The sequence below is a fragment of the Gadus macrocephalus genome, chromosome 16 (genome assembly GCF_031168955.1).
Source record: "Gadus macrocephalus chromosome 16, ASM3116895v1".
Lineage (NCBI taxonomy): Eukaryota > Metazoa > Chordata > Actinopteri > Gadiformes > Gadidae > Gadus > Gadus macrocephalus.
This window is the reverse complement of record NC_082397.1, coordinates 20,007,492-20,033,935: the sequence shown is the minus strand read 5'-3', so window position 1 is coordinate 20,033,935 and position 26,444 is coordinate 20,007,492. Positions and strand designations below refer to the sequence as shown.

At 46.6% G+C, this 26,444-nt stretch overlaps 1 protein-coding gene and 1 long non-coding RNA gene across 7 annotated transcripts in view; both read right to left on the bottom strand.

Annotated features, from left to right (window-relative positions):
* Positions 1-26,444, bottom strand: part of bcas3 (BCAS3 microtubule associated cell migration factor) — a 210,352-nt gene that overhangs the window by 85,927 nt on the left and 97,981 nt on the right. The window lies entirely within an intron of this gene.
* LOC132474234 (uncharacterized) overlaps positions 16,734-26,444 on the bottom strand; it is a 20,642-nt gene continuing 10,931 nt past the window's right edge. The window contains exon 2 of the long non-coding RNA XR_009529626.1: positions 16,734-26,444. This exon is cut by the window's right edge and continues 4,727 nt beyond it. This is a non-coding gene — a long non-coding RNA (uncharacterized LOC132474234).

Here is a 26,444-nt window from a genome sequence, read left to right as displayed (position 1 = left end):
GAGTCTATATCTATTGGTTTTAACTGCAGGGAATCTGAAACGTGACTTAGAAGGTAACAACTGAAACTCAGGATGAAGAGGATGACCATTTGCTGATAAAATAGATTCAGCCTTTTTGTGGACAAATCTATTGTACAGGTCTGCTAGACTGCTTTGCTTGGCACCTATGATTTTGCCACTTCTGGGAGCAGCCTGATGAATTTGGAATAAAAATTGTCTGAATCTTGCAAACGCAAGATTTGCAAGATTTTTATATACATAATATATTTTCATAAACACATATAAAGAAATATGAATATACCAACAAATATATCAAACAAGTATTCTTGTCACACTGGGGAGCCACCAATAGATCCGGCATATTGACTGCGATGGTAATTTAAGTGGTGGCGCCCTTGCGTCTGAATATAATATAGATCCACGGTTGGACTCTGCTCATTATGGAGGCGGAAGAGCGAGAGAGCGAGAGAGCGAGAGAGAGAGAGAGAGAGAGAGAGAGAGAGAGAGAGAGAGAGAGAGAGAGAATGATATACATATGTGAATATCTCTCGCATGTAAAAAAGGCCCACGCATGCACGTGACAGCACAAGCACGCCGTTGCCCATTTGCACATTCATGCGCCTGTCTGCTCTGTCCTGTGCACGGCTGCCTGCCGCCTGCCTCCACGACACCTCGGGACATGGCCATATGCCACGACCTCGGCCCATTGATCACCGCGGCATTAGCCTCGCATGGCGGGCAGGCCGGCGCGAGGCGCAGGGCGTGACAGATGGGCGGGAAAGGTGGGCCACGTCATGTGTGAAAAAAGCGCGCGAGTTGGTGTTGGGGGTGGTGTCGTTGAGGGGGCGTGAGGGGGGTCACACAGGCCACAGTGGTAGAGGGCGGACTCGGGCATGTATCTATGCGTGTGTGGGTGTCTACGTGAGGAGGAAACAGCAGGATGTGAACGTGGGGAGGAAAGTAGAGCATCCATAACATCGGCACTCTCTTACGACGAGGGCCACTTAGACTGCGATCTAATAGAGCACTAATAGAGTGTATATGAATCACCGGCCTGCTCTGCTGCCCTCATAAATACTTTACTACCTTCCCCACTAGAGCAGCGCCGGACTAAGGCTTCATCAGAGGGGCTTGCTGATTTAATCTTTAGGACCGTATACCTGGTCGGCGGGAAACAGGGCCGTGAATAATGTGTGGTGGTGGTGGCTGGCTGTGGTGAGGAGCTTTATACAGGATGGAAGAGGACTTATTCATATACTATTCATCATAGGTCCCGGAGTCACCGGTGAAAACACAACAGACGTATATCAGTTTCTCCCGTGCAGATCACTGGGAGTGTGCATTACATTGTTTTTACTCCCTGAATAATGTGTGCTATTCATTGCTACCAATGGCAGTGGGATATCATGAATCATTTCCACTGTATGCAATTATTTATTGCAAGGAGCAATTATGCATCGTTTTAGGGCTGGAAATACCGAAAATATGTGCGTCTCAGAGTGTGTACAGAAGGTGTGGGTGTGGGTGTTTGTGTAAGTGTTTGTTTGTGGTGTTTTACAGGAAACTGAGTTACATTTCAATTAGTGAGTAGAAGGGGGCTGATGAGAGAGATGATAATAATCCTCTGCTCATGTAATAGAGATAAACACACACACACACACACGCACACATACAAGCACACACACAGACAGCTGTAGCTACATACAGGAGGGGTTGACCTTATTTCAGGCACTACATTTGTGTGCACATGGACGTACATACACACACACACACCAACAGACCAATTTTAATGTACAACAAAGCCACACTCAACTAGAATGATCTCCTCCATTGTTAAACGCCTCCTATGCATGTTCGTGCAAGCTTTTGTTTGCGTTTATGTGTATGTATGTATTTATGCATGTATGCATGGATGTGTGTTCGTGTATGCATTTATGTATTTGTAAGTGTGCATGTGTGTCTGTGTGTGTATTTATGTATTTGTGAGTGTGAGTGGGTGTGTGTGTGTGTTTGTGTGTACTTATGCATTTATTAGTGTGTTTGGGTGTTTGTGTGTGTAATTCATGTTAGTCATATCTAATGAAACAAGAACAGGCCAACCTTGATCAACAGCAGTTAAAGGGCCAGACCCCTCCTCCTTTTTCACATTCATCAAGTGTGTGTGTGTGTGTGTGTGTGTGTGTGTGTGTGTGTGTGTGTGTGTGTGTGTGTGTGTGTGTTTGATCTCTCAGCCAAATCACACATGTGCCGCCCAATCAACTACTCCTGCCTCTAGGGCTCCTTCTGCCTTAAATGCACCCCCGCGCACGCACACACACACACACACACACACACACACACACACACACACACACACACACACACACACACACACACACACACACACACACACACACACACACACACACACACACTTAAGAAAAGCAGCTCCCACACAGAAACTATTAGTGCTTTTGATTAAATTTGGGAACAGCTCATGTATAAAAGTCTATGGTCAGTCCAGCTTAATTTAAGTTTGTGTGTGTATGTGTGTGTGTGTGTGTGTGTGTGTGTGTGTGTGTGTGTGTGTGTGTGTGTGTGTGTGTGTGTGTGTGTGTGTGTGTGTGTGTGTTTAGAAGTATGCTTCTTTGTACAGAGAGGGGCTAAATGTGAGCGATAGCAAAGCCCCCTAACCTTTGTAATATGCACACTAACCGCTGTCAGGGGAGGTTCAAAACCTTAAAAGCGCTTGCTAACACTTCATAACTCTGACTTATAGGAAACAACTACAACTGTATAGCCATTAGTGTGGCACTACAAACACACATACACCCACAAACACACACACATATACACACACAAACCCACAAATGTGCTTCAGAAAGCATGTAGCACACATAAATACAAATAATATGTCTTAAGAAGTTGGCAATTTGACCAAGGTCGTCCAATTTATTCTATTGGCGAAGAAAATGATTTCAGCAGCCCCAATCTAGAGGCACCACAAAGCCGTGTGGGAGAAAGAGAGAAAGCCGGTTGTTGGAGCATGTCGGGCAGATTAATGAATCACCTCTGATGGGTACTCTACCCTTCGCCATGCTGGTGGTGGTATGGGTGGAGGATGAATGACAAGATTAATTAGTTTGGACTAAGCTTCTACTGTGAGATCTGTGCTCTAAGCAACACACTGGTTGTTGGGAACAGAATTAATTTGGCCTCTACTTCTTTTTCTTCTTCTTCTTCTTCTGAAGAAGAAACCTGTTTAGCGCCCGTCACTGCGGGGCCGTCTCCGAAACACCAGCGTTATTGTCTTGCTTATCTGCTTCTCTCCTCTCTCTCTCTTCTTTTATTATTGTGATTATTATCGGACCGCTTCAGCATGTGTTTGTGGTGTGTGTCGTGCAGCACATGATTTCATCTGAGTGTGTGTTTGCGTTGTGTTAGTGTGAGGGTAAAATAAGTTCAATTCTTGGAAAAAAAAAGAAAAAGAAGGCTACTCTCTAATTTAAAATTCTTTCACATGAACTCAGCTGCCGGACGACATGGCAAGAAGGAAGAAAGGATCAGACAATTACCTTCTTCCCCATCATTTCATGTGGTACATAAGTGTCCAGCTATTTGTGGATCTGAATGTTGTTTTTCTTTTCAAACGTTTGCATCTGTGTTGTGCATGCCGTTTACTCTTCACGTACACCGTATGTGTTCGCACAGTGATTGTTTTTCTTTACAGCTTGAAACATTACTTGTAATCTGTGTGTGTGTGTGTGTGTGTGTGTGTGTGTGTGTGTGTGTGTGTGTGTGTGTGTGTGTGTGTGTGTGTGTGTGTGTGTGTGTGTGTGTGTGTATAGGCAGTAGTAAATGCAAATGCAAGCACTGTGGAAAGAAAGGGTATAAAATAAAGTAAATGGAGAAAGATGCTGCAGTTCATTTGTTTGCACCTTCGTTGAGGTCAAAATGCTTGTGGGGTGTCCAAAAGCAAATTATACAAATTTGATAGTTTTAAAAAAAACATTTTAAACCTCCCAGCATTTTTCTGAATTTACCCATTAGGGTGAAGGTCAAATGATCCTCATTGCATTTGAGTGGGATATCAGTAATGATTGGTTGACCAGACAGGACCGTCTCACTGGCCGGCTTAGATCTCTCCCCCCCATCCGGCAGATGTCCAATCATCCTAATATAACAGCAGGCACAGAATAACACACTGGGTGATGCCCGAGATTAAAACTATACGTGTGTGTCCAACGGATGGATCCGTGTGGAGGTACACACCAACAAGGCCGGACTATAGGGTTTGATGTCACGTAGACGGTTACATTTACTCAACAGTTACATAATCTGTAGTTCTAGCATTTTTGCTCTGGTATTTAATGGAAAGTTATTAAGTTCTGTCAATAAATCCACTCTTCCTCCCTTCAAGTTACGAACTGCACAGGAGTCAAAGATCTAAAAATACATGACATCCAGCACGCTGATGGATCTGATCAGAAAAAGATCTACATTGAAGTAGGAACAATTTATAATGATCATTATTTGTGCATAGTTTACTCCATAAATCAGTTTAAAAGAAAGTCCAAAAAATTAGAATAAAGGCGGTAGAAAAATAAAAAGTTAAATGTGAAAGAATGAAAAGAGCTTTCTCTCTAATTCGAAGAGTAGACCATCTGTCCGAACCAAAGTTGTGGTTCTTGTTATCACTGTAATCAATACCAAATAAAACAAGTTTTCCCCTTTCTCGCTGTTTAGTCTCTGGCCCTGTGTGAAGCAGGAGGATTGTCACTGTCTGGTAGGGTTGGTCAAAGCTCCAGGATTTGTGGAGGGGAAATTGCAACTGGCGAATAGGAAGGGTAAAAAAAACCAAAAAACAACCCAGGGGCATAAAAAATGAAGGGATGAGTTGGGGAGCAATGAAGGACAGTAGCAAGTATTTGAAAACGTTCCGGGGGAGGATCTCTTATGAGTGGATGATCTGACCTTGTTTTAACCTCTAAAAGCAAAGCAGCTTCTTTGATGATGAGAGTGTACAATGTGCCAAACCGAGTCGTCGAATTGCAGCAGCGCTACAATACATTGAAGTAATGACATCACAACAACAACTGGAGAGGAAGAGAAAGTAGAGAAGAAGAGACACAACGGATGATAATGAAAGCCAGACACCTAACCGAATAAAAAAAACAAAGAACAAGATAGAGAGCAAGAGGGTGAGAGAGAGGACGAGATAGAGAGGGGTGAGAGAGGGCGAGAGAGCGAGAAGGCGCGCAAGAGAAAGAGGGGGCGAGAGAAAGAGCGAGAGAGAGAGAGACTGAAAGCCAAGCCGAGGAGTCCCTGGACTACAGAAGAGGAAGCCACCAAGGAGCCTGGTGAGGAGAAACAGTGTCCGTTTGTGGCCACTGATAATACTTTCCATTCTACCCTGTTCTGTGCGGTGGTCTGACGAGTGTGGCTGTGTGTGTGCATCTGCATTTGTGTGTGTGTGCTTGTGTGCGTGTGTGTGTGCATGTGTGTGTGTGTGTGTGTGTGCGCAGGCCCTGCACAAGCTGGGCTGCTGATTCCCTGATTGCAGGCTGGCGCCCTGCTGGCGAGCCCCCACGTACTGAAATTAAATCCACTCTGTCCCGTTATAAATTATAATGCTTTACAAACAACACCCCCACTAGGGACAGGGAGGGATATGTGTGTGTGTGTGTAGGAGGCACCAGACAGTCATAAGATGAGAACGATATGGTTAAAGGTGCGGAAAACAAGAAAATAGAAGAACAAGCACCACACAAAAATACCAGAGGAGACAGGAAGTGAGAAGACCTTTGGACAAAGAATGAGCAAAACTAAACCGTATAAATAAACGTGTTTAAAAAAGGAAACTGCGGGCTGAGACAGGGTTGTGTCTGCGTAAGACGACAACAAAAATGTAGAAGAAGAATAGTATTGATATACTATAGGGTCGGGGACGAGACGTGACTGAAAGCCCAGAGTTACTGTAAATGGACCGGCTGTTGTTGCCAGCCATGCAGGCAGGGGCGGTCTCTTCCTGACAGACTGGCGGTGTCGGGGCTGCTAACGGTTATGATGTCTGTTCTATATTCTGCACGTCGCCCACTGACTCACTCGCTCATCAATAACTTTAAGTCAAATGGGGGAAGGGAAGAAAATTCAAAGAAACAAATATCCCAAATATGGAGGTTGGACATACGTTTCATAGGAATGTGCATGAGTGTGTCGCATGCTTTCTTTTTCCGAAGTTGACGTTATTTTGGTGTGAATATATCCAGAACACCATTCTAGCAAGGAAATCTGCCTGGCTATTTTACAGACAAAACTTGCAGAGTGATTAGGAGATAGGAGGACATGGCCAACCCCAATGCTGCGTGGTGCATTTGTAGAAAATGCACCTAAATTATGTAAACATGTGTAGAATATGTTGTTATTTATTGTTTGAATTTAAGGGAAAACAGTTCAAGTACAGAAGATAGTTGTTGGATTTACTGACAGGAAGCAACTTCTGTTATAAACTAATTATAAAAGGGCAGATATGAGCAAGGCTGAGACGGTTGCACGCCGAGACAGTCCGCAGGATAGGGTAGGATTATATTTATCCTTTACTTTACCAGGAAGGTCCCGTTGAGATACAATATCTCTTCTTCCAGGGAGTCCTGACTCCATATGACTCCATACCCACAATGCATCCTAAGCACTTCATCAAACAGGACGTGCTTTACCTAATGACGAGCAGCGAGGCTGGCAGCTAGGGTCAGCTCCAAGACTCCTAAGGTGGATTTTGCATTTACTCAAGGAAGACAGCGAGTATAGAGAAGGGAGACATATTACATGAGCTCTGAAAGCATCTTATGTTTTAAATATATACATATAGATTCATTTATTCATATACGTACACACACACATATATATATATATATATATATATATATATATACAGTGGGGCAAAAAAGTATTTAGTCAGCCACCAATTGTGCAAGTTCTCCCACTTAAAAAGATGAGAGAGGCCTGTAATTTTTATCATAGGTATACCTCAGCTATGAGAGACAAAATGAAAAAAAAAATCTAGAAAATCACATTGTCTGATTTTTAAAGAAATTATTTGCAAATTATGGTGGAAAATAAGTATTTGGTCAATAACAAAAGGTCATCTCAATACTTTGTTACATGCCCTTTGTTGGCAATGACAGAGGTCAAACGTTTTCTGTAAGTCTTTACAAGGTTTTCACACACGGCTGCTGGTATTTTGGCCCATTCCTCCATGCAGATCTCCTCTAGAGCAGTGATGTTTTTGGACCTTCGCTGGGCAACACAGACTTTCAACTCCCTCCAAAGATTTTCTATGGGGTTGAGATCTGGAGACTGGCTAGGCCACTCCAGGACCTTGAAATGCTTCTTACGAAGCCACTCCTTCGTTGCCCAGGCGGTGTGTTTGGGGTCATTGTCATGCTGAAAGACCCAGCCACGTTTCATCTTCAGTGCCCTTGCTGATGGAAGGAGGTTTTCACTCAAAATCTCACGATACATGGCCCCATTCATTCTTTCCGTCACACGGATCAGACGTCCTGGTCCCTTGGCAGAAAAACAGCCCCAAAGCATGATGTTTCCACCCCCATGCTTCACTGTAGGTATGGTGTTCTTTGGATGCAACTCAGCATTCTTTCTCCTCCAAACACGACGAGTTGAGTTTTTACCAAAAAGTTCTATTTTGGTTTCATCTGACCATATGACATTCTCCCAATCCTGTTCTGGATCATCTAAATGCTCTCTAGCAAACTTCAAACGGGCCCGGACATGCACTGGCTTTAGCAGGGGGACACGTCTGGCACTGCAGGATTTGAGTCCCTGGCGGCGTAGTGTGTTAGTGATGGTAGCCTTTGTTACTTTGGTCCCAGCTCTCTGGAGGTCATTCACTAGGTCCCCCCGTGTGGTTCTGGGATTTTTGTTCACCGTTCTTGTGATCATTTTGACCCCACGGGGTGAGATCTTGCGTGGAGCCCCAGATCGAGGGAGATTATCAGTGGTCTTGTATGTCTTCCATTTCCTAATAATTGCTCCCACAGTTGATTTCTTCACACCAAGCTGCTTACCTATTGCAGACTCAGACTTCCCAGCCTGGTGCAGGTCTACAATTGTGTTTCTGGTGTCCTTTGACAGCTCTTTGGTCTTGGCCATAGTGGAGTTTGGAGTGTGACTGTTTGAGGTTGTGGACAGGTGTCTTTTATACTGATAAGGCGTTCAAACAGGTGCCATTAATACAGGTAATGAGTGGAGGACAGAGGAGCCTCTTAAAGAAGAAGTTACAGGTCTGTGACAGCCAGAAATGTTGCTGATTTGTAGGTGACCAAATACTTATTTTCCACCATAATTTGCAAATAAATTCTTAAAAAAATCAGACAATGTGATTTTCTGGATTATTTTTTTCATTTTGTCTCTCATAGCTGAGGTATACCTATGAAAAAAAAAATAAAAAATTACAGGCCCCTCTCATCTTTTTAAGTGGGAGAACTTGCACAATTGGTGGCTGACTAAATACTTTTTTGCCCCACTGTATATATATATATATATATATATATATATTTATACAACGGGGGACCTAAATCCTGCGATCTGATTGGTTCCCAACTGTTGTATAATGAGCGTATACATAACTGCTATGACGCCTGATAATTTTGTGAAAGTTTGCATATCACTCCGCGCCTGAAAGTAGAAACAGTTACAAAGTAAAACATGTTGGATGATGGAGAGGGTGTAAATGTTGTTACTCCGGGAGTGAGCAAGGCGATGGAGAGACTAACGAAAGCTTAGGCACACGGCGAGTGAACTGCTCCATAGGATAAATTGCCGGCGAACCGCTCTAGCCGAGCCTTCTCTCGGAGGGACGCTAAAGTGTGTTGCATAGCGACCGTCGTGCATTTTGAAGGCAGCCAGGAGGGACTACTTTTTTGTATTCTGTAATAAAACGGCTACTTTGACTTTCTTGGTTTCTTTTTAAATGTAGTGTGTCTATGACTTTCGTTTCGCCATAACAGTAACCGTTGTATAAAAGCAATAGATCACTTCAGTCAGTGGTATGTGCTCATTATACCACTGTGAAGGGGTCGCCGGCCCTCCGGTGCGCGTCGGGGCCGGACAACGCCCCTTAACAGTGGTATAATGAGCACATACCACAGCCTGGCGTGATCTATTGCTTAAATATATATTTGAAGAATCAAAGTGAGGGTTGCGCTTTAAACTGAACCATCATAGCTTTCCAAATTGAGAAATACATAAAACATCATACAATGATAAAGCCATAATTTCTAGGGTGTATATTCTAATATTAATCATAAAGAAAGCTTAACAATGATGCCAAATTCTTTCCCAGTTGAAGCTGTGGATTTTGCCACCACAGGGAGAGAGAGGGTGGTGTTCTGGGACCTGATGGTAATAAGTGGAATGAGATTGGTTGCTATAGTGAGGGAAACAGTGTTTCCGCCACTTGAGTGAGGCACGGAGAGCTGCCCTAATTGCCGCTGTCTGCTTCAGCCTTGAGCATACGGTCTAAAATAGCAACAGCAACCCGTCCAGCTGTCCAATAGGCTGGCTTCATCCCCCCCCCCCCCCCCCACTCACCCTCTCCCCCTTCCCCCTCACTGCCTTGCAGCCATTTACAACATGATGGGGGCTTGAGCAAACAAAGCATTATGGGTCGCTTAAGCCTTCCTCTTACCTTTAGGAGGGACAGCGTCTGACGTCTACCAGTCCGCAACATCTGCAAACACCTGATAGACCCGAGTGGCCGAACGCTGCACCACTTTCCTTGGTTCTCCCCCGGGTTAAATTGTTACCACCTTCCCCTCTAATCCCAGCTCAGACAATTAACTCTATAGCCTAGCACTTCAAAGCCAGTGGCACTGAGAGGAGATTGACCTCGGCGCTCCACAAGATTTGTTTTAGACTTTTTCTTTGCCTCCAATCTCTTTTTTTTCCTCTTTTCTTTCCTTCCCTCTCTCTTTGGCTCTCTCTCTCCCTCTACAGGGTCCCAGGCCTGGCCGGAGCAGGCCGGGCCGGGCCGGGCCAGGCCATGAGGCAGGGAGGAGATGTCACGGGAGACTTAGTCGAAGACCGAGTTTATTTTATTATAAAGGGGTGTGAAAAGCTCTGAGCCCAAGCTGGTTCGCGAGACATTTAACATCAAAGTTTAGATGTTGATGAAAAACAAACAAATCTTATAACAGTACTACACACATAAATATATATATATAAATAAATAAATAAATAAAATGAAATGCAGATGGCACACCATTCTTAATGACTATGTGTTGCTTATTAGCCGTTTCAGTATATTGCATTGAATCATTATAATTTGCTCATTTGTTGTTGTTAGGATTTCTCACACCCCGAGGGCGACTTTGTTTCTAAACCAAAATAAGTGCAGACAAGGACATTCATCTGGGCACACATCTGTCCTGGGTCACACCATTGTGCTGGGCTGTAAATATACCAATAGGACGGCAACAATATATGATGCTCCACAGCCCTCAGAGGTTGATGCCTATACCAGTATCACAGAAATAATATATCAGCAGTCTGGGTGTATGTGTGTATTTATTTATCTGTATGTTTTAAGATGTTTGCGTGTGTAAATGTGTGTGTGTGTGTGTGTGTGTGTGTGTGTGTGTGTGTGTGTGTGTGTGTGTGTGTGTGTGTGTGTGTGTGTGTATGCGTGTGCAGCTTTTCACATGTATGTCAGAGGTTGGTATGTGGGTCTGCATGTGGCACAATGAGTGTGTGAAGGCCTAGCACTTCTTCCTAAATTTGACCCCTCTATTTCCTATCAGCCTACCCTGCAGCATAGCGGGAGGAACTGGAGCAAATGAGTATAGGGATTAAGACTGGGTAAGGGCCCCAGGTGTGTGTGTGTGTGTGTGTGTGTGTGTGTGTGTGTGTGTGTGTGTGTGTGTGTGTGTGTGTGTGTGTGTGTGTGTGTGTGTGTGTGTGTGTGTGTGTGATGTCATGGGTAAATGCCTGCATGCGTGAGTTTGTGTCTACGCATCTGCACACTTGTGTGTATGTGTGTGCACATTTGCGACTGTTTATATTCAAGGGTGTGTGTGTGGCTATGCTGCTCTTTTGTGTTGCAACAAACCCTTAGCCATTCCCCCTCAGGATGTGGCCTGTCACTTCATATAGTTGTTGATGTGGCAGGAAAGGTGAGGACGGTGATCACAAACACACGCAAACACACACACACACACACACACACAAGACGCCCATTCACACAATACCTAAAGCGGTACCGTCCAGTGCGATATCAATCCGGTACTGATCAAGTGTAGTGTCTTGTTCTGTTCCATGTCATGATACAACATACGTGTGTATTTAGCTTTTCTACCCAATTCATAGTCTGCCAAGTCAAATGCTGTATAAACTCACGAACACGTCCTCTGCATCAGCATCAACATCAGCTACAATGAAGCCATTGTAGCTGATGTCTTCATCATGGAGGTCACCAGACAGGTCATCAAAAACAAAACAAAAACCTCTGCATTATATTCAATCTCCATTTTGCTTCCTTCTCTCAAAACAGTACTTGTTGCAGTTTGCCTAATATTGCAACCCTTGTAACTTCAAACAAAATAAACGAATATACTGAACAGTAAAAGAATAAAAATATTATTGATACTCGACCAATATACATTAATCAAATTATATTGTCAAAGATGCCAAAGCATAGGAGCGACCAAACATTTTCAACCAAAAATGTATTTCATATTATAGACCCTGAGACACTACAGAATGCTTTCACTAGTACTGGCTATCTCCTCATACATAACAGTTTAAATCATGTTACTACTTGGTGCTTGCCAATCAGAAAAAGGATGCATGTCAAGTTATGTAGTTATTATTATAAACGGTCAAATAATATGACGGAATCACATTAAAGATGGAAGGATCAAACAATGCGCTTGGCTGCAGTGCTGCTGCCTCTTATCACTCAAGATTATAGGGTTAGCCAAGAGCACAAGAACTACAGTATTGTGTGTGTGCTTCCATCGAATAAGTGATGTTCATACATTATAAAGACGAACCGGGTGGGAAGGACCCACTCAGCTCCTCTGCTACCCCACGCTGCCACACACTCACATAGACACACACACACACAAACGACAATAATTACACACTCTGGTTCTCTGGTCTGCATGCCATTCTGTCCCAATTCCCCGCTGTTTGGGACTCAATGCCATGCTGGTGACAGGTTACAGTACACATGCCCCAGTTCACCTTTGATGTGCTCCATGTTTCTATGCTGAGGGAATGGCACAGAGGCCAAAAAAGAACACACACACACACACACGCACACACACACACACACACACACACACACACACACACACACACACAAGAGGGGCTGCAGACTGTCCTTGCATACTGTAAAGCTTCAAAGTCTTGTCTCTAATTTAAACCTTTTGTGCCACTTAAGAAGCCCACAGACTAATTTGACTCCAGTGCAAAAGGACCGTTTAGGAAGAATGTTTGTCTATAGTGTGTGTGTTCGTGTGGCTCGCGTGTGTGTCTCTGTGTGTGTGTGACAGAGAGAGTTACTATGCCCCTACCTTGCTTTGATCATAGCTCTGGCGGATTAGGACAAAACAAAGAACACGCACACAACTACACAGACACACACAAACCATGTGGATGGTGGAATCTATGTGATGGCATGGAAAGAAACGTAAATCCACGTACTGCAATGAATATACATGGGAGTACGTGCATGCTACATACACACATATGTGTGTTAGTACACACACACACACACACACACACACACACACACACACACACATTGACATAGATCAAGAGGCCTTTGCGGGGGTGAATAAGGGTCAGTGGGGAATGTCTTCCCTCTATTTCTCTGGTGGCAGACTGAAGTGATTCCCTGACTACAACTTGTGACGGCTGTGACATCAGAGTGCGTGTGTGCTTTAATGTCTGTGCGTGAATGCGTGTGTGTGTGTGTGTGTGGGGGGGGGGGGGGGGGGTCCCTCTGGGGACCAATGATTAATTAACATGGCTTCAGCAGGCAGCACAGTACAGGATGTGATCTAATTGACAGTGGGTAATTATGTAATGGCCTCGCCTTGTAAACGGAGATGAGCCCAAAGTGCTCCGACGGTCCAGAGTGTAAAGAGCACGGGGGGGTGGGGGGGCTGGGTAAGAGACGCACATGTACATACATAGCGGGGGGATCTGTCTTACCTAAAACAATGTTTCCCCCACCACACACACACACACAATCACGTACAAACACACACCTCTGAATGTGGTAAAGCACATATGCATGCTCACTCAACACACACACACACACACACACACACACACACACACACACACACACACACACACACACACACACACACACACACACACACACACACACACACACACACACACACACACACACACTTTAAGTTGCATTGGTTGTCATTCAGTAACAGTGTTTGTTTTTCTCCTTCCAGCTGAAACTAAATGTCAGGTCTCCGCCGGCGCCTGTGATCTATCCGCTGCTCTTCTCCTGGCTAAGTGGCCCCTTGGGTTAGGACCACGCTGGGCTGAATGTGTGTGTGTCATTATCTGGAACTCTCTGTTTCGCACATCACATCCCTCCCACTTGGCCACAAATAAATCCCTGACTCACGCGGCGGGTTTAGAGTCGGGTCTGTTCCGTAGCCAGGCCCAGCAGGCTCTCCTGCTCCTCCCCGTGCGACGGTACATCACCAATGAACCAATAAGACTCATCCTCCACTCAGGGGGTTATATGATACCAAAAGGCAACAGCTCTGAACTAAACAGGGGACAGTGTCTTGGTGGATGTTGGTGGGGGGGGGTGTAGGGAGAACAAGGTAAAGCCTAATTGATGGTCGCCGCTGATGGACTGTGAGGGCCATGATTATGGCATTTTGAAGCACCTCACGCTCCCCACACAAACCTCTCGCACTCACTCACCGCTCACTCTCCGCCCACTCACCTCTCACTCCCGCTGACTCTTTTCTGCTCACACACCGCTCACGCTCCTCTCTGCGCACCCACTGCTCACTCTGTGCTCACTCTCCGCTCACTCTGTGCTCACTCTCCGCACTCACTCTCTGCACCACTCACTCACTGCTCAAACACCGCTCACTCTCTGCACCACTCACACTCACATACCACACGACGACCATACATTAAGTTGAGGGGGCAGCAGTGCTTGTCGTGGTGGCTATTAAAATGCTGATCTGGGATCAGATTAGACTCTCCTTTGATCCTAATCTTAATGGTAGAAGGAGATGAGGACGATGCTGCATCCGGTGTCGGGGGACACGTGCGTCCTTTGATCTCGGAAAAAAACAACAAGGAATGAGACTTGGGTCCTGTGTGTGGCGGTGGTGAGGGGGAAGTGACCTCATCAATTTATCTATTACCATTTCCCATGATGTCATCTGGCTAGCGCATGCGTCCACACACATGCCATAAAACAGGCGCCTGTGTGTGACCCCCCCCCCCCTTCCACAGAAAGAACTCAATAAAATGAAAATAACATGTTTCTACAAAGTGGCTTTTCTTTTTGCAACAGTCGCTCCAGAATCTCTCCAGATCTTTACGGCTGCCCAAGTGTGTTAAGGGTCAGGAATTAGTGTCGGTGTTCGGGGGGGGGGGGGGGGGGGCAGGGGGTACGGACTGGGGGGCTGAGAGTGGGGGTGGTGCTGGGGGGGGGGGGGGGGGGGGGGGGGGCATTAAAGTAGCTGTGCAGAGGGCCAAAATAACAGAGTGACTACACTAGACTCAGCTCCATCTGCATCCGATTACACTCACTATCCAGGCATTGGTGTTGGTGGAGCGGAGGGAGGGTGGGGGGCTGGGGGGCCCGATGTAGAGGGAGTGGGGAAGAACAACAGGAACCGATGTCAGTGCCAGGCTAGATGAGGGAAGGAATCTGGGAATAGAGCTGTTGCATTTCAGGGGGACGCATTCTTGCAGCCGGTGAGCTGGGGGGCTGAATAAGGCCTTCGTGTGCGTGTGATTATCTACATTTGCAGGTGTTGGAGGGCTTCTATTATATGTTTCATCAAAATAATATTCTTGTACGGATCGCACATGTCATTTTCTGCCTGGGAGTCTGGGCGTGCTTGTGTGTGTGTGCGTCTGTGTGTGTGTTATTGGATGACCAAGATGACTAATGTCAAAAGTGATATGTAAACTGGCTAACATGATTAGCAGGCTGGTGACCGAGCCAGTGATCCGGCAGAACTCCACCAGTCTGGCAAGCAAAGACGCATAAAGCAATGACTCACTAATTAGCATTCTCTGCTCGTTAGCATTAGCGACATTAGCCATAATACAGTCCACCTTCTGAGTGGGTGTAAAATCACAGTCCGACCACAATGCAATGAGCTACTTTGCCTGTTTATTATTACTGTTTAAGTAAGTGTGTATGCTGGCCACCTACCTAGAAACAAATAAGATAAGACATGTAAATGTAAGGAACAATAATACAAAAAACAGCAACCATGATGAAAGCTTTCTTGAGTTATGTTGCCACAGTGTGGGCTTCGTGTAGCCATCTTATAGACGAGCTCACCGCCAATAAGCACACAAGCACAATGAACATGTCAGGTGTTTCTGGGGGCGGGGGGGAAGCAGTATGCAAAGTCTACTAAATAACATGCAGGATAACAGTAGGAGCATGAGATTGGAGGGACAGGCAGAGAGACATGTCATGTCAATGTACCAAGGGCTTTTACCAGCCACTGACTTAAACACACACACACACACACACACACACACACACACACACACACACACACACACACACACACACACACACACACACACACACACACACACACACACACACACACACACAATGAGTCACAGTGCCAGGCAAGAGTCACACAAGACTCTGACAAGCATTGGGGTTAGTCATCTTTCAAATGCACCCCCACATATGGGCCATATTGCCTGTGCATAAACACACACACACACACACACACACACACACACACACACTCTCTCTCTCTGTCTAATGAATGCATGTAGACAGAGAGGCAGGCAGCTGAGTAGAGTGGACTGAAGTCTGAGCCCTATGTGATGACCCTTGTCTTTTTTTGGCTAGCCAACTTCTATCAACTGTCTCCTTCTAGCTACCTCTGGAACGCACACACGCGCAAACACAAACAAACACAATCAATATAAATATGTGAGATAAAAACAGAGAAAAAATAAATACAGTAATATACCTACAAAGCCATTAAGAAGAACTAAGGGATTCCAAATGTGTGTGTGTGTGTGTGTGTGTGTGTGTGTGTGTGTGTGTGTGTGTGTGTGTGTGTGTGTGTGTGTGTGTGTGTGTGTGTGTGTGTGTGTGTGTGTGTGTGTGTGTGTGTGTGTGTGAGCAGTAAATATTCCCCTCATTAACAGCTCTCTGACAGTGATGTGGCCTGACGAGGGCCCAGACGCCTGGCTCCTGGATGGGTCAGGAATGAGCACACACACACACACACACACACACACACACACACACACACACACACACACACACACACACACACACACACACACACACACACACACACACACACACACACACACACACACACACACACACACACACACACACACACACACACACACAAAGAGGACAAACAGTCGTATAGACTTGTCCTCGGCACAGGTCCAGATCCGCTGGAGCTTAAAGCCCTGAATGTATGTGCATCTGTGTGTCTATGGCTGTGCATCTGTGTGCGTGCGTGTGTGTGAATCCGTGTTTGTGTGCTGCTGTGCATCTGTGTGTATCTGTGTTGGTGTGAGTGCGCGCGTGTGCGTTTGCGTGTGTGCGTGTATCCTGTGTTGTGCTATGCTCCACCAGGCTGGCCTTGTTGGCCGACCATCAGGATGGCTCCGTGCCGTGTTCCACGTCTGTGACTGCACTAATGATAACTGACACCCACAGGACGCAGCATACACTCTGTCATGGGCACCTATATCCAGCCGTGCCGCGCGTGCATGGCCCTCGTCCGTATGGATTGGGTGGCTTCTGCCACCCTGGTCACTCAAAAAGGTTGCAATGTTTTCACCATTAATCCCTACCTATTTACGAGATAGCATGTTCTACTCCAAACATTTTGTGCGGTATGACGAAAAGGACCATCCAATCAAGATCTAGTGTACATGTGTCTGCATGTGTTTGTGAATAAATACTGTATTATTTGGGACACATGGGGTTTTTGAAAGTGCCAAGGCACATCTGTCAGAAAAAAAACCCTGCTTTCGGACTAACAACATAAACACAATGGTGTCTGGTGGACAATACTAAACATGGATCTGCTGTGCGTGTGCGTGTGTGCACGCGAGTGTCTTTATGAAGCTATTAGTTACGCTCCATATGTCTTCTAGTGGAGTGACAGTGAATGGATGCGTTGTGTGTGTGTGTATGGGCAATGTGTCAGACTCCGTGTCTGCTGGGGGGGTGGGGACAGTAGTACTGACCCTGCCGAACAGCTTTTCATGCCACTAATGTATGACATACAGAAAAACACACACACACAGACACACACACACACACACACACACACACACACGCACACACACACACACACACACACACACACACCTTCACACACAGACACACTCACACACACAAAACTACAGAGAGAATATGACGGGGATTGACAAAGAACAGGGACAGCCATGAGGCCTGCTGCCAAGAGGTCGGAAAATGAGCAGTCCATTCACACTGAGATGATAGCAAGTGTGTGTGTGAGATCAGATGAATGAAGAGACGGGCAGGGGGGTCGGGTCGGGGTCGGAGGGACAAAGAGAGCCGGTCATAAAGAGGTCATCTACAGTGCAGTGCAAGGAGTCTTGCCTTATGCCTGCTGCACTAACAAGGAATGCATGGGCCAGAGTAGCAGTCCTTTACATTCAGGCTCCTCTGCTAGATTCACGTTTTACAAATAACCTTGTTTGAAACTCCAGTTCTGATGCAAGTCAGCATGGGCAAAATGACGAGAGTAACGGCTACTCATCGAAAGCCCAAAGCACGCGGCCGTGTCAGGAAAGACGCCAAATAATATTTTAGATTTTTTTGTCAAAGAAGTCAAAGAACACAGACCTGCTACATTCACGGTCCATGCTCTTTGCTCCTTTAAAAATAACAGGATTCTATTTATTTTCAGGTTCCCACCCCAAATACAAAGCCACCTCTCCGACTGACAACCTGGTCCAGCCTGTAATGTGAAGAAGGTACTGATAGGAGTTTGCAGATCTGTGCGATATCTGCGGTTTGTGATCCGACCATGAGCTCTGCACGTGTGTTTTAGACCCTAGAATCTCCACGCTGTGGGGAGGAAGGATATCGGTCGGTTTGGGATTGTTTCTTTTTACTCTCAGGAAACCGAGGGGGCCAGCTGCAGTAAGCTCTGATGTACTTCTAAGTGTTCATTCAGCACTGTTACTGTTATGTCCTTCATTGTTAGATATCATGTTCAGGCCAAGATTTTTTGCTTTCCACTCACTGTTTGATGTTAGGTCGCCTGTTATTTTGCAACACTGATGATGACTTGTTTCTTGCATTGGAAGGTACAATGTTGCTGATTGAGAAGGGCACCTCTCCTCCTTCTTGATCTGGTTGTCAGCACTAAGGGCCATAGTTAGGTGGCATAACATAAACATATCATAGGATGCTGTAGCCTACAATATGATGCCAGGTAACTGTAGAAACATTGATTTTCATTGTTTGATTTTTCATTGATTATTTAATTGTGTATGCATTATGCATGCAATTTTCTAGAATTTTTATTAATGGTGTATTTACCATTTGAACTGAAAGGTAGTTCATTCTCTCTATGAGCCTTGTGACTGGGAAGGTCAGGGCAATGTGGTGTACATTGTATTTGGAGCTGTGTGTGTGTGTGTGTGTGTGTGTGTGTGTGTGTGTGTGTGTGTGTGTGTGTGTGTGTGTGTGTGTGTGTGTGTGTGTGTGTGTGTGTGTGTGTGTGTGTGTGATAGTAAACCTGTGTGTGCCAGTGTAGCTGGGGGCGTGGACTAATTGGTGTTGGATGTTAAAGAGTGTTAACAAGGTAGGTGGACACCCATGGAGAGGTTACACACAGGCTCACACACAGACACACACAGACACACACACATGCACATGCTCACACACAGCCAAACAAAAACTAATGGGGACGCACACGCATACACACACTCAGACCCCCTCTGGCACAGCCAGTAGGCAGGGGCAGGGCGGGAGGAGGGGAAGAAAGAGGAAAGACAATGACATGGAGAAGAACTCAAAGAGAGCAACCATTTGAGAAAAGGGCAACAAGGAGGAGCAGGGTCCGGCTAAAAGGCTGCCACTAGCTCCTGGGGATGGGGCGGGGGGTGGGTGTGTGTGTGTGTGTGTCGTGGAAGGGGCTATACTGCTCAGAGCAACAGCACACACTCTAATGACCACTCTAATGGTCCCCCCTCTGCCAAACCCCCTGAACCCCGTCCTCACCCCCCGAGCCTGACCCAGCCAGCAGCAGTCTGTCTGTCTGGCCCTCCGCACCACTAAGTGCACCCCAAAGAAAACTACAATGGTGTGGGCCGCACGCTTGTCCTCTCGCCCTTTCGCCCACACACTAGTTCACACTCCTCGCAGGGCAACATTACTCCAGGTCATGTATGAATGTGTTGTGTGTCGTTGTGCGAGTCTGTTTCTCTGTGTGTGTTTCTCTGTGTGTGTTTCTCGGTGTGTGTGTGTGTGTGTGTGTGTGTGTGTGTGTGTGTGTGCATGTTTGTGAGAGCGTGTGTGTGAGCTTCGTCACATTTATTAGCAGACATCTCACCACTCCTCTTCCTCAACCATTCTTCAAGTTTAGGCCGGGACGACGATAACATTGCTTTTCATTACCAAAACACACACACACACACACACACACACACACACACACACACACACACACGCAGACTTGACAAAGTGCGTGCACACAGGCATACCCAATGGCCGCCCTGACACGTGTTGCGGCGAGGGGCGGGCAGTGGACCCGGCTGTTGAGGTGGATTAGCGGAGCTCGCTGACTGGGTGTCTGTGCAAGAGACGCGCCGTCACATCGCCGTGCCAACAACAGGCCGACACTGGGAGGTGGTGTGTCCACACACACACACACACACACACACACACACACACACACACACACACACACACACACACACACACACACACACACCCAGACAGACACATACACACACACATATACAAATGACAAGAGCGTTTGGGTAGTGCTCTTAGGAGCTGTGTCAGACCAACAGACACGTAAACACACAGCACAAATATATTTATACACACCCAAACACACACACACACACACACACACACACACACACACACACACACACACACACACACACACACACACACACACACACACACACACACACACAAATACCGAACACCCAGAAGTCTATACATACTGCATCAATCAAACACATTCTTTCGGACAACCTAGGCTAAAGAATGTTGGCAGCCACGCATGCATTTTTGTCACACCCGCCTGACCAAAAAATACACTTTATATTTATTCCCTTGCAAGGGGGTGTGAGAAGAACACACTGCAAGACGATCACACACATGCACACATCACATTAACCCTGACACACACGCACATGCACACGCAATGAGACGTGATGCACTCTGACAGGAACATTGAAAATAAAATAAATATAAAGCAAAAAAATCCCTGAAACAGATAGGAAAAGGTGTGAAGACCCCATCCCCCCACTCTCTACGCACCCTTCTGTGTACACACCTGAGCCAGAATCGGGGTGACAAAGCGTGCATGCAGCGCTGCGCAGGTTATGGATGTGCCAACGACTGCAGCTGAGTGCTCGCCTGTATCTGTAGGTGTCAAACTAGCCTGGTTATAGAGCTAATGTGAACTGCTAGAACTGGCACACCTGGGGCAAACACACACACACACACACACACACACACACACACACACACACACACACACACACACACACACACACACACACACACACACACACACACACACACACACACACACACACACACACACACCCATTCATGCAGGCATGCATAAACATGTCATGCACTAAGAACCCAAACATGTATTGCACCCACAGTAGTGTGTAAACAAACAATGGCCCGTGTCGGCAGATCATGCCTGCCAGAATTAAAGCGATTCAGTGAACGCTGTTTGATACACAACCTTTTCTCTCCTTCCTGCCGTGGATAGAGAGGTTTTGCTTCAAACTGGCTATCGCTAGCGTCACAAGATAAACACACTTACACTTGGCCTTTCTTCACAGTGAATGGCTAAATAGGGCTTGAAAGGGCATGAAAAGGCATGCTTGTGCACACACACGCACACACACACACACACACACACACACACACACACACACACACACACACACACACAGCAGGCCTAGCACCAGGTGTGTGGTGGGGGGGGGGGGATGCTAACAGTGACACATGTGGCTAGGAGACTCAGTTGGGAGCTGTCGGTGCACTGTCTGTGTCCACTGCCATAACATACCACAAACCCTGGCGTGCCACGCGCTGGCACCGGTCCTCTTGGCAGCCAGATCCCCATGCAGGGCACACAAGTCTCCCAACCCCCTAGTGTTCACAAACCTGACCTCCAGCGGGGTTTGTGTTGAAGTTATGTGGGCTGGGAGTATTCTCTGCACTATTTGAAATATTGGATCAACTAGGTAGACAGATGTCCTGACTACTGTAAACTAAAATATAAACACTGCTGTTGATATAGTCGTTTACTTTATGGATAAGGGGAACATATTCATATGGTGTCGACTTATCCGTGTCTCAGACTGCATCTGGATGCAGAAACTGACCCTTTCGTCTGCTCTTGTGCTCCTCTGCCTGCTTTCATACCGCTCTAAGATAAATGATCCTTTCATTTCCTGACAACCTACAAGCCCCTTAGCTCTGCGAGTGTATGTGTTAGTGTGTTCATGTGTGTGTGTGTGTGTGCGCGTGTACGTGCGTATGTATCGCTGAGGCTACGACACGATGTACATTTCCCAGTTGCGCTGATCCACTATCAAAACAAAGCTGTAAGAGGCCTTTCTGGTCTCAACTTTATAATTGGAATGTTTGTGTTAATGTGTGCGTGTGTGTCTTTGTGTGCCAGTGTGGGCTCATGAGGCAGTTCAGTTATTAAACGCTTTTGCATTAGTACGTGGGGAATATTGTTTTATTTTGCATTTATTTAAAAACATATGAACACACACCACACACACAAACACACACAGCAGTCCACAGAGAGCAAACTCCGGAAGGTAGGGAGGAAGCTGTCTAATGGTTGCCAAACGTTTGAGTGGGCCCTGACTAAACATGTGTTTAAAGCAGACCGCATCAGCAATCACCACTTGACCCCTCCACACGGGGAACGAGAGAGAGAGAGGGAGAGGGAGAGGGAGAGGGAGAGAGAGAGAGAGAGAGAGAGAGAGAGAGAGAGAGAGAGAGAGAGAGAGAGAGAGAGAGAGAGAGAGACACACACACAACCTTTTACTTATGGTATCCCCTCACCTATGCAGACAGGAGGATACACGCTCATGCCTACCACCGGATCATATAACTCAGATTCAAGTGTGAGGAGTTCCTGCAAAGGAATGATGAAATGTAGGAAAGACATACCCACTTCCAGATGTCTGACCGAGAGAGTGAGAGAGAGAGAGAGAGAGGGAGAGAGAGAGAGAGAGAGAGAGAGAGAGAGAGATCCACAGGGAATTGGTCAAGGTTAGAGTGTGCTGCACAACACACACTCTGAGGTGTGATCTCACATGAAGACACACACACACACACACACACACACACACACACACACACACACACACACAAGCACACACACACAAAATGGACCAGACATACAAACAGACACGACGTGAGCAAAACTTGGCCCAGCTGGCGAACCAAGGAGAGGAAGAGGAGAAGAGAGAAGGGAAGAAGAGGTAGAGGGGGTAGGGAGGGAAAGGAGGGGGTTAAGGGAGGGGGTTGACAAATTGCCTCTGCCTGTATCTGAGAACGCGATGTGTGAATGAGCTGTTAAAAGAAAACAAAAGCAAGAGTCATGCCTGCCAGTTCCCATGGCTCTTTTCCTCCCTTCCTCTCATCTGTCCATCCATCATTCTTTTTCCTCTTTTTCTCCCTCTCGCTCTCCCCTCCATTGCTCTCCCCCTCCCGGCCTCTCTTCTCCCTGTCCGGGACAACGCTGTTAGAGTAAGTGACCTAACGCCTTGCCTCCGCTGGGACCAGTTAGCGCCTGACCAGCAAAAAGAACAGGGGGTGTTGATCAGGGTTTGATGTTGGATCGACCCCTCCATCATGTCAGCGGTGAGGAGAGGGCTCTGCGGTACTGTCGGCTGATCACAGGGCTTTGGCGTCCAAACGGGTCAAGTCAAGGTTCCAATCAGTGGGTAATTTTCACTTTAAATGTGATGATAATGTGCATATTTTCTAAAAAGACCCTCAACATGTAAAATGTAAAATGCCTGGTGGTTAGCTGGTAGAGAAAAGCCCCTCCAGATGACAAATATCTATTTTAAATTCTGGTACACCTTTTACATATCTGGCAATACACACAGGTACATATAGACACAAAACAATAGGGTTCAGCAAATCCTCACAGAGGAACAAGGCACAACCAATGGAAGAAGAAGAAGTGTGAGAGCAGGGCACGGGGCTGGAGGACTAGTGGGGAGAGCTTTTGTCTTGTGTTACCTGGCTGGAGAGTCCTTGAACCATGGGGAACCTGTCTGAGGGATGCCCCAGATCCAAGAATTAACCAGGAAAGGGTTCTCTCTGTTAGGGCCTAATGAAAGGTCTGTGTGTGTCTGTGTGTGTGTGTCTGTCTGTCTGTCTGTCTGTGTCTGTGTGTGTGTGTGTGTGTAAGTGTGTGTGTGTGTATACGTGTGTGTGTGTGTGTGTGTGTGTGTGTGTGTGTGTGTGCGTGCCTGTGTAACATGGTACCCCCAAGTCCACGCATATAAACCCCCCTTTCTTCCTAATGACCAGCCATTCTTTTTCTACGCAGTAGCTTAAAGAGCGCTCTCCAAATACCTTGAGCTCTGCCAAGTAGGAAGCCTCATTGTGACAGAGTAGCCAAACTATGCCAACGCTTACCCTTTCCAACAAGCTAATGATGGAAAACACCCCCTCCCCCCAATACACACACACACACACACACACACACACACACACTCGCACACACTTGCCGAGGTTAAGAACAGACGAATAATCACTCATTTGCGGGGCAGAATGTGAGGGAGCAGAGTGCACTGCATAAACATTTTCCCGGATGTAATTTTCTCCGCCGGTCCTTTGGCTTTTCCCAGTAGGACGGAGCGCCGTGCCCAGGAGGAAATCGTTTAGGCTCCATAAGTGCCAAATTGTATCCTGGTTTTCCAGAGTTTCTGCCTGCTCTGGCTCAGGGCCTTTCCTGGCATGAGATTATGTTTGTGTGTGTGCGTGTGCGTGTGTGCCGTGTGTGTGTTTTGCGTGTGCATGTGCATCATGTCGGTGTTCGTAAATATATGCAAAATGGTTCAACTGAAGATTGTGGCTACAGAGAACGGGAGAGGGAGAATGAGCAGGCCAGAGTGTTTTAGGAATAAGAAAAGAAGGCCCGATGAGTGGGAGACTAGATACTAAGTAAGTCATGAGTGTGTTTGTGTGTGCGTGTGCTTGTTTATGACAGCATGGCCGGTGATGGTCGGAGTGTGTCTTGTATGATCCTGCGTCCATGTGCTGTGCTACAAATCTAAGGACCACTCAAAGTGGTTGTCGAGTTGTGAGTTCATGTCCGTTGATCAAATGTACTCAAATGTATTTCCAAATTAAGATTCCTTTATTCGTTGCCCTCTTTATAAATCCCGTTAACAAGAGGCTACCTCAAAGCTGTAAGTAGGGGAAATAATTGGTTAACCCTAACCCTGTAAACAAAACTAGCTTTAATGTTTGCCATTAGACAAATCATATAGAGACCCCTTTTGCATGGGCTAGTTCTCAACCTTCGGCACTTTATCTATATGGCCCAGCCTGCATGTGTCCTTTTGTGTGTTTCTGTGTGTGTGTGTGTGTGTGTGTGTGTGTGTGTGTGTGTGTGTGTGTGTGTGTGTGTGTGTGTGTGTGTGTGTGTGTGTGTGATGGTGTTCAAAGTGTGGTGTCACCCTCCCCCGTGCAGCTCATTTATTGGATTAGTGCACGGCTGACCAGTGGGGATGTGCCTGGCGCCGGGCCCCTGTTCCGCAGGGCTCCACCGCCTAGTTAGCCAAGATGCTACGTCTAGCCAAGATGCTACGTCTAGCCTCACCTTCCCCAAAGCTTCTGGAGGGAGGGGTGTGGGGGTGTGGGGGGGCAAACGCCACCCTCAAGGGCCTGGTGGTGGGAGAGGAGGAGGGAGGGAGGGAGGGAGGGAGGGAGGGAGGGAGGGAGGGAGGGGGCTTGTTACTGTGGTGCCGAGGTGCCACGCTAACCCACCTAGCGGGGGTTACTGGGGGCTAGGGGTGGACTAATTACCAGGGAAAGCCCAAATTAGGGGACCGAGAGACGGAGGGTGAAAGAGAGCCATAGGGAGGGAGAGACACAGAGAGGGAGAGAAAGAGAGGGGAAAGGGAGAAAGAGTCAGAGAGTGGATTGGGGGGACGCTGAAGGGTATGAGGGCAGGGTGGCATGGTCGACTGAAAGAGACAGAAGGCCAGGCACAGAAATACCATGACTAGCTGCCAGTGCCAACATCCCATAACACAAAGAGGCGTGTACTCTATCACACACACACCCACACACGAGACAGCATACCTACTCAGGCGCCACCTGTGTCTCGCTCTCATCTCCGCCTTGGGATAATTGTATTAAGTGTGTTTGTTATCCCACTGGCTGCACACGCACACACACACACAAAAAAAAAAACACACTTGCAACCGCACACACACACACACACTTGAACGCACTAACACACACACACACACACACACACAAACACAATAACACATACTCGTAACCGCACACGCAACCACTTGAACACACACACACAAACTCACAATAACACATCCTTGCAACCGCACATGCACAGACAAACACTTGAACATACACACACATACACACACAGAAGGATACGCACAGCCAGGTGGAGCCTCTTCCCTTGCCTGTATATGAAAGGCTTGGGTAAGGCTTTAATAATTGGCGCTAAGCAGAGCAGAGCCACTGTTGACTTCCAGCAGTCCAAGTCGCTCTCTCCCTCTGTTGCAGGACAAGTACGTGTGAACTTAAACTTAAGTATGTAGAGCTTGATGTACAGCACACACTCACACAATCGCATGCATACATAGACACACTAGTCAATGACCTCATACAGTATTTCTGTCCAGCTTTCCCATACATCGCCTCCATCATTAGAAACACATGTCGTGTGCGTGTGTGC